This window comes from Pecten maximus, chromosome 5 (genome assembly GCF_902652985.1).
Source record: "Pecten maximus chromosome 5, xPecMax1.1, whole genome shotgun sequence".
Taxonomy (NCBI): domain Eukaryota; kingdom Metazoa; phylum Mollusca; class Bivalvia; order Pectinida; family Pectinidae; genus Pecten; species Pecten maximus.
In genome coordinates this window covers 7327024-7336020 of record NC_047019.1, presented here as the reverse complement: position 1 = coordinate 7336020, position 8997 = coordinate 7327024, and the positions used below count along the sequence as shown (strand labels likewise).

Sequence of the window (8997 nt, the reverse complement as noted above, 5' to 3'; positions counted from 1 at the left end):
ATCTTGTTTAGTCAACCAATTACCCTTGCCTTGGTAAGTTTTAGCCAATGGCAGCCTAGCAGGTGTGCAGGGTACACATAACCTGATCTACCCAGTTACAGTCTCCAAAACACCAAGTCCAGGCTTCCAGCACCAACATGTTAGTGACTGCATGTCCATGCTTCAGAAAACCCAATCCTACCCATCCCTTATATTTTCATAGAGTGATTTTCAACTTTATTTGCATTGAGTCTTCTTAAGAACCAGAAACTTAAATGTTAGTTAATAGAAAGTTTTGACTACAATACAATCTACAAAGAGCAGGGTCCAACATGAGAACAGTTAATGTATTTGTGATATAACTTAGTGCTTTGCCATAATCACTGTAATAGACAGGTAAGTGATGCAGGCCTCATGGACCTCTTGTTGATGATTTAAACATTGTTCTGTTTGTTGCAGCTGTATAGAGGAATTGCAAGATGAAGTCTACAGTTCTGATGAGTGTTCAACAGATACTTCAGACATAACTGGAAATGCAGGTAAATGATCAATATAATAAGTGCACCATTGTAATAAACTCATTAGGAAATATTAAAGCAGAACTATCAATTGTCTACCTCATCTACAACTGCTGGGTTTTTCGTGTGGGTGTATCTTAGAATTACATTGCATCACACATAAAAAGTAGGTCGTGTACCAGAGTATGATAAAAAGTTATGGCTATTAATTAGTTTTAACATATAAGAAACGTTGTGTAAACCCTGCTATGTCTAAACTTGAATCAGCTGAAATGACCTGTTTTAATTGCCTAATTATGTCCATCATGCAAGAAATACTCAATCTCAATAGGGGTGCGAGTGCTGCTTGGAATATGGCAACAATGAAGCCTGTGGCTGAATATTCAACTCCTCAGTATTGTTCAACATCACTATATTGAGTTTAAATTTTTGCTGAATAATGACATTTGATCATGTGATATTGATTTCTGTAAATTTATAATGATTAGATTTTCATTGTTTCATCAATTGTATCAGAATTTGGGAATTTGGATTGACCTGTCACTAAGTTGTTATCATCCATCCATTAATTGTTTGTTGTCTGTCATCAATATTTTCCTTAAGTAAAGGATATCATAGACTCTGCATCATAGACCACTATCACTATCCTCCCATCTTTACAGAACTCAATACTTCACAGGAATGACTGGATGTGGAGTTTCAAAATTTCCCAAAACAAGCCAGTTGATTTCACATCTAGTCATGCAAGCCATTCTTCAATCAATATTTTAGCTTTATAAACATCAGTTTTCTTAAATGTTTTGCTTATTTGTTAAGGTATTACTGGCTCAAAACGAAAGGATTTACAAGCATTAAACTAATAAGGTTACTTTTTTGCACTTAACAATAATGTCAATTTACAGTACTTTCAGTACTTTGATTTTTGTGCAGTTGCCTGTAGAAAAAAAGACTGTAATTTACTCAGATGGCAAAGGTGTAGCATATATAGTGTTGTGAATATATCGGAGCTTACCTGTAAAAACCAATATAATCAATACCTTTATTAACAAAATTATTGCCAATGAAATTGTCCCATCTTGATTGTTACAGTGTTACTGGACTCTGATTCAATGACAACACCCTACTGTCAAGCAGAGATCTTTTCCAGTGTCGCCTGTCAAATGTAAGTATATCAAGGTATTTAGGGGAAAGGGCATTGATCAATACTGCCTTCTATAATGAACGAAAGAAAATATCTTAAGTACATTTTTCAGAGCTATATATACTTCATGCTTGTCATCCTATGAACCATCATTTAGGGGGATTCATTGCAATTTTTTTGTCTGGAATGTGCTTCAAATAATTCCAGTTTGACAAAATTACAGTCCAATAATCAAGAAGCCCAGAGACATTATGTTGGGGTTGTAGCATGCTTGGATGAAGGGCTATTATGTTTGTTCAAATAAATGAGCTTGAATGTCTTTCAAGGTCACAAGGGTTGAATTAACTATAAAACAACATCTCAATAACCAATAGGCCCAGAGACCTGATAATGAGCCTGTAGCATGCTAGGGTGAAGGTCTACCAAGGTTTTTGAAATGAATCGCCCACATTCAAGGTCACAACTAGGAGTCAAATGGGCTAAAATCTTTAAACAATGACTTCTAAATAACCAATAGGTCCAGAGACCTGAATTTAGGCCAGTAGCATGTTTGAATGAAGGACTACAAAATTATTAACCATATTAACCAAAGCTACTCTTATGTTTGAATAAAGTTGTAATAAGCTTAGCATCCACGCAGATGATCTAGATCAACTTCAAAGTTGCATTAGAAGCAGGTGAATGATACAGGTCCATTGGACCTCTTGTTGGGTGATGAGGCTGTGTATCTATGTGAGCCCCTGTAAAATACTCATATTAACTTAATTGTACCATAATTATACAGAGTTATGCACATTTGTGCACTATTTAATGCCGTAAAATACTCATATTAACTTAATTGTACCATAATTATACAGAGTTATGCACATTTGTGCAATATTTAATGCCTATTTTGTAATAACTATGCAATACAAAGTGAAAATTTAAATTGGTATGTTGTAGGGAGCAGATGGAGTTACAAGGTCAAGTTGAGGGTCTTCAGCATCAGAACAGACGCCTACTGGAGGAGAGTGCTAAACTACAGCACCAACTGGTTGCCCAGGAAGATAATCTGACTGCTGCATCTAATGAAAAAGACAAACTAACCAGGAAAATCAAAAGGTATATATAGCTCTTTAGACCTTAATATATAAATATTACCAGTAAAACTATCAAGGTCATTGCTCAAGTTACTTTATTTCTGAAGAGATCTTGATTAAACTATTTTTGAGGCTGTAATATTTTATGAAGTTATGACCCTTAATATAGAAATATATTGGAAGGCTGAAAGTGTGTATTGTCTCAAAAGGCATTTTATGAAAATCAATGTAAATTGCAGAAGTCAAGGGTCTTCAGATTGAATAAAAAAGATGAATTAGAAGACCAGAAATAACAATAATATCAGATCGAAACTTGAAATGTTACTTTTAGGTGTACTTGTTATCAACTGTCCAAAATATCTCCAGAACTATTTCATTCAACTTGCATACTTGCTACACAACCTGATTGTCGTGTACTCAATGAGAGGTCAGAATTAAAAGTCACAGCATTAATCCTCGAAATATTTCATCTTTAGGCTATATTACAGATTCAATTCAGAAAGTGTTCTCAGTATATTTGATAAAATTCTAAAATGGCTCTTTAGGATTCTAGCTGCCTCCCAAGGTCAAGGTTGCATGATTACTTACAACAAGATGTTATTGGTGTGATGCTATGAAAATGAACTAAATGTGTTAGCCTGCACTCACTTTGCTTTTATTTTTCAGCCTACAGGAAATTGTGGACTTGAAGCAGGTGTTGCAGATAGAAAATGAGGAACTTAGATGTGCCAATTCTCGCTTACAGGAATGCAGAAAGGACTTGGAGAATAAATTCAATCAGACGGAGAGGGAGAAATCATTGTGTGACTTGCATATCATTAATTTAGAACACAAGGTATTGAGACATTATTTTGTGACTTAATAAATTGGGGCTTAGAATTCAAACCAAGGAGAGAATAGTGCCATTTATCAACATTTCCTTTAAATTGCTACTTCTCTTGAATTGGCTGAATGGAATTCGATCAAATTTAGTCTGGAGCTAATAATATAATCATTACTGGGCAAGGGATATTTAATATTGCGCAATGGAGGGTGTGATCTGTCGTGGACTGGAGGGGTGGGGCCCAATATTGCAAATAGAGGTAAATCCTGGAAATTTTAAAATTATAAGTCCTGAATGACTGAGGTAAAATTGATCAAATTTAGTCTTGGGCATCATTTGGGGAAGGATATCCAATTTTGTATGAATGGAGTGTGATGCTCCCCTAGGATCAAATGGGCGAGTCCCACTAGAAGAATAGTATGAGTACTATAAATCAGTTTGATTAATATATCATAAATTTGTTTTAGCTTCAGACAATCAGTGGGCAGATAGAGAGTTTGTCAGTTCAGAAGGAGGATCTTCACATCTCAAGCATGGAAAACAAGGTACATAATTCATGATAATCTCTTACTTTGAAAACATTATCTCATATCTCAGCGGAGAAAAATCAAGGTCAACATTTCATATCTGAAAATTTAGAAAATTTAGTGCTGTAATCCATTAATTGAATTTGAAGCTTCACTGATGCAGTTGGCACACACTGATGATGTACACCTTTGCTTGCTGATTTTTTTTATTTGTTTTTATTTGTGTATTTTTATGGCTGTTATGCTACTTTCTATGTTGGTTAATTGTTAGTGTCATCTCCGTACAAGCCCTTCTATAGTTTTTATTCCAGCTTTCTGAAACTTCACTGATGTAGTCAGCATACACTGATATTTTCCACCTGTGTTTGTATTTTTGATCAGTGTATTTGTTTGTAGACAGAATGTTGTCCAGGCCACTCCTATCTCCTACAGTTTTTATTCCAGCTTTAATTCTGAAACTTCACTGATGTAATCAGCAAACACCCAGGCATTGAACCATTTGTGTTGCAGTTACGTCCCTTAGCATTTGTTCCATGTAGTCCAGACAACTCATCGTGAAGTTTTATTCTAAATGTTTTGAAACTCTTTTAAATATTTATTGGCAGTTTCCCTTTTGTCTGTATTGTACAAAGAACCTAAATGTCTTAACTTAGCTCTTTCACGAGTTTCCATGCAAACGTTTTGAAAATCATTTATACCATATCATAAGTCAGTTTATTAAGCACACGTGTACACTGTTGACCTGTATGTGCTTGCTTCAATGGTTCTGTTCTGCCAATTTGCCTGATTCTATCATGTATTAATGGTTTTGGGCAGAATGAGTATCGGGGAGTGTATTTGTGCATGAAGGGAGGGAGGTTCTTATACTGATTCTGTATTCTGTAGTCATTCCGAATTCTATGATATTAACACAGACTACTTCAAAAATAAATTTTCAGGCAAATCAACTATATATTTGTTGTTAAGTTATTGTCTGAAAATTCAACATCAATTGTATCACAGCCATCAGATTGTTCTAGCTTAAATGCCATAATTTGAGTTCCTTCAACAGGTCTGGAGAAAATATTCAGGTTTAAAGTTCAAATATCAATTGAAGGTTACTGTAACTATAAATAGAATCTAGTGGAATGCTTGGTCTATAACAGGGTTAACTATGTACTTGTGCATGAGTGACATGTTTTGTTTTGGCAAAGCTTTGAGTGTAACTTACATAGCTATATTTTCGTTGAGCAGCACAAAATGTCACAACTTCTAGAGGTGAAGACCATGCAGGAAGTCCAGCTTAATGAGGTGTGTACATTTAATGTTTCATTTCCATGATTTTCTTGATTAAGACATAAGGTGTGCATTTACATCTTTGATTTTCCAATTTCAATATACACCAATTTAGGCTAATGGCATGCTGAGGTGAAGTGCTACCAAGTTTGTTAAAAAATTAGCTTGACTCAAGGTCAGAGTGTTCAAATGTGTAAAAGTATTTCAAGGTCTTTCAAGGTCTTCTTCCCAATTACTAGTAGGTTTGGTGTCATGATATTATCAGTAATGTTTTGTAATTAATGTGCTTGGATGAACAGCTACCAGGTGTGATGATATGAACAAAATTTCATCTACTTTCAAGGTCATGGAGTTGAGATTTATCTCAAAATGTCATCTATCAGTACACACAATAGAACTCAGCTGGCTGATCAGGCCCACTGGCCTCCATATTGTTTACTTTAAATCCTGAAAAGACAGTTAGATTATCTTATTAGTTTTGTTTTATTTTCAAGTTAAAAGCAGAGGATTCCTTTTGATTTCAGAGATTTAATGAATTCAAAAACCTGCAGAATGAAATGAAGGTTATGTCCACAACTATGGAGGTAAGGTGATGTACTTTAACAGATCAATAGGTAAAAGCTTTTAGCCCGACCCACACTGTGCTGGTGCTTATCCCTAGTGTAATACTACAGTGGTGCAAACTGGTGGCAACTCTGAGTATCAATAGAGTGCAAGATCTATATTGATACCTATTGGTCCAAAGCTCTATACAGTAGTTATACCCCCACCCCACCTCATGTAACAAAGTTAAGAGTTATCAATCTGTCCATCTGTTTCTATCTGTTTGTCTATCTGTCCATTGAGAAATCGTGTCTGGACAAATCCTCCTAAGCTTTTGAACAAATTACAAGGAAGCTGCACAAAAATGATAGTAACCATTTGTAGATTTGAATTTAGATTGTTAGCCTACCTAGCCCATGGTGCAGTGCCTGTTGTCCATCATTGTCAACATTTTCTCATCCAAACAATATCTTCTGAAGAGGACCAGAGACTTGATATTGGATATTGGGCCTATTAAGCATGCTGGGGTGAAGGGCTACCAAGTTTGTTTTCGTGAATGTCCTTGACCTACATTAAATGTCACAGAGGTCAATAATGCTAAAATCGTGTACAACTTATTTTCAATATCAAAGAGGTCCAGAGCCTTGATGTTGGGCTTGTAGTATGCAGGGATAAAGTACTACAAAGTTGTGCAATCTTTGGCAACTTCTCAAAATATAAAAAAAAACATTAACACTGATATTGGACCTGTTGCATGCTGGGATGAAAGGCTAACAAGTTTGTTCAAATCGATGTCAAATATGGCAAAATCTTTAAACAACTTCATGATAATCAGGAGGTGTAAGTTAATAATATTGGGCTATTAGCTAGTAGGATTAAGTTCAAACTTGCTTGAAATGATCCTCCGATGGTACTGAACAAGTATTATTTTTCAAATGGGTTTGAAATCCATTATGGCATGGCCACCATCTTGAAATGCACCTTATAAACTTATTCTTAAGTTTCACCTGTTGCAGCTGAAACTTGAACAAGATAATCCAGAGATGGTCTTGACCAAGAGGTGCTATTTTTCAGGTCATTCCGATGTACACCATGGATATTAAAGCAGCAATTTCATAACAGGATTGGGCAATCATAGTTTTTATAAAGGACATTCATTTAAAAATTTTAAGGCCCCACAATACCTCTTGTTTTGTATGAAGTTTGTGTTTTGCTCATGAAGTATTCTTAATACAGTCATGAATGTTTCAGGAACTTCGACAGGAAAATGATGCTCTTAAACTACAGAACTCGGATCTAGAATTGTTAAGGTGAGCATTCACTGACAGGTACATCAGGATTAAATTTGAAAGGCTTTACGATAAATAAAGTTTTTCATGTCCCATTTATTCATACTTCAATGTATGATAACATGAAACCATCTTATGTAGTGAATTCCTTTCAGAGGGGTTTCTGCTTTATTAACTCACCTGCATAAAGAACAATTTATGCTGTGGTTTGGCATCCGAAGGACAATGTCCGTCCTTCCATCCAGCTTTAACTTTTTACTTCAAACAACTTCTTCTCCATAACCAAGAAGACCAGAGACCTGATATTTGGCCTGTAGCATTCTGGAGTGAAGGACTACAAAGTTTGTTTAAATGAAAAACCTTCATCTATATTCAAGGTCATAGGAGTTAAATATGCTAAAATCTTTCAGCAACTTCTTCTTAATAACCAAGAGGCCCAGAGAGCTTGTATGGGGTCCGTAGTATGCTGGGACAAAGGGCTATCAAGTTTGTTCAAATGACTTTGACTTACTTCCAAGGTCACAGCTAGGTCAACTGTGTATGTACACCTTATACATCCTTGTCATATCTTGTATATACAGTGTTCAGGCCGAGATGGAGGCATTCACCTTCCATGAGACCTTGCCAACATCAGAAGACGGGATGACCACTAAGTTGTACTCCTGTAATTCACCCCTAAAGGCTAGCCAGTCCATCTGTATGGAGCTGAAGGAAATGGTAAGAACAACTGTTGGAACTAAATTATCACACAAGCTATTGATATTGTCTTAACTGGCATGTGGTAGTCCTTTTTAGGTAATCTGCTGAAGGGCAAGTTAAATGAGCTTATGCCACCAATGTTCGTCCATTTGCTGTCATCTATCCCTTTGTCTGCAGCTTCACCCTTTAAACAACTTCCTCCAATAAGCAAGATGCCCAAGTCTGATATTGGACATGTGGATAAAGAGCTATCAAGTTTGTGCTGATGAGTTACCTTCACCTACTTTCAAGGTCATCAAAGAGGTCAAATAAGCTAAAATCTTTGAACTAATTCTTCTCATAAGCAAATACCCCAGAGACCTGATATTAGGATCCTTCAGCATGCTTGGATGAAGAGGTACCAAGTCTGTTAGTTTATGTAACTGAATGGTCAACAAATTCATTGCCATCATGCTTCGTCTGTATTCGTGTGCTGTCCATAAATGCCTGAAACCAAAGTCTTTGCACACAGGTTAGTTTGCACAACATTAATGACCTTGACCCTGTGATATACTCTAGGTTATATGAGTCAATTCTTTTGATTAACTGCATGACCCAGAATCATCAAAGCAGTGAATACCAGGTGAGAGATGCAGGCCTGTTGAGCCTCTTCTTTCTTCTGAAGAGTCAAGTCCATTCAAACATACTTTTCAATGTTTTCTCATCCTCTTTTTTATTTTTGTCCATCATTGGTGTCGTCAACAGAGAGGGAGTGGAAAACTACTGCCAATGCCCTTGTGTGCCAAGGAATTCTTCGAGGAAGTGTTTGCTGACATCACACCCTTCATAGAAAGCTTGAGTGGGGACATGTCTCCTTCATCTAAGAATGATCTTACCATGGAGATCTCTAAGTTTGTAAGTTGATAAGTTTCTCACTTTGCCTGGTGTGGTGCATGTTTGAAATCCTTCTTCTACTGTTTGAATGATAGGAATTCGTCCAAATTTGGTCCGAATCATCCTTGGGGGAAGAGGAATGTATTTTGAATGAATGACCTTCACCGTGACCTTTGACCAACTTTTAAAATCTGACCTTGGCCACTGTATGTTAAATGTATGAAATACAGCTTTTACATAGATGGGGTGTG

General features: G+C 36.2%; 1 long non-coding RNA gene across 1 annotated transcript; it reads left to right on the top strand.

Annotated features, from left to right (window-relative positions):
- The first annotated feature begins 428 nt into the window (after nt 1–428).
- Nucleotides 429–2733, top strand: LOC117327007. Its single transcript, XR_004532559.1, has 3 exons — nt 429–518; nt 1587–1659; nt 2581–2733. It is a non-coding gene; the product is annotated as an uncharacterized LOC117327007 (long non-coding RNA).
- Nucleotides 2734–8997: the final 6264 nt, after the last annotated feature.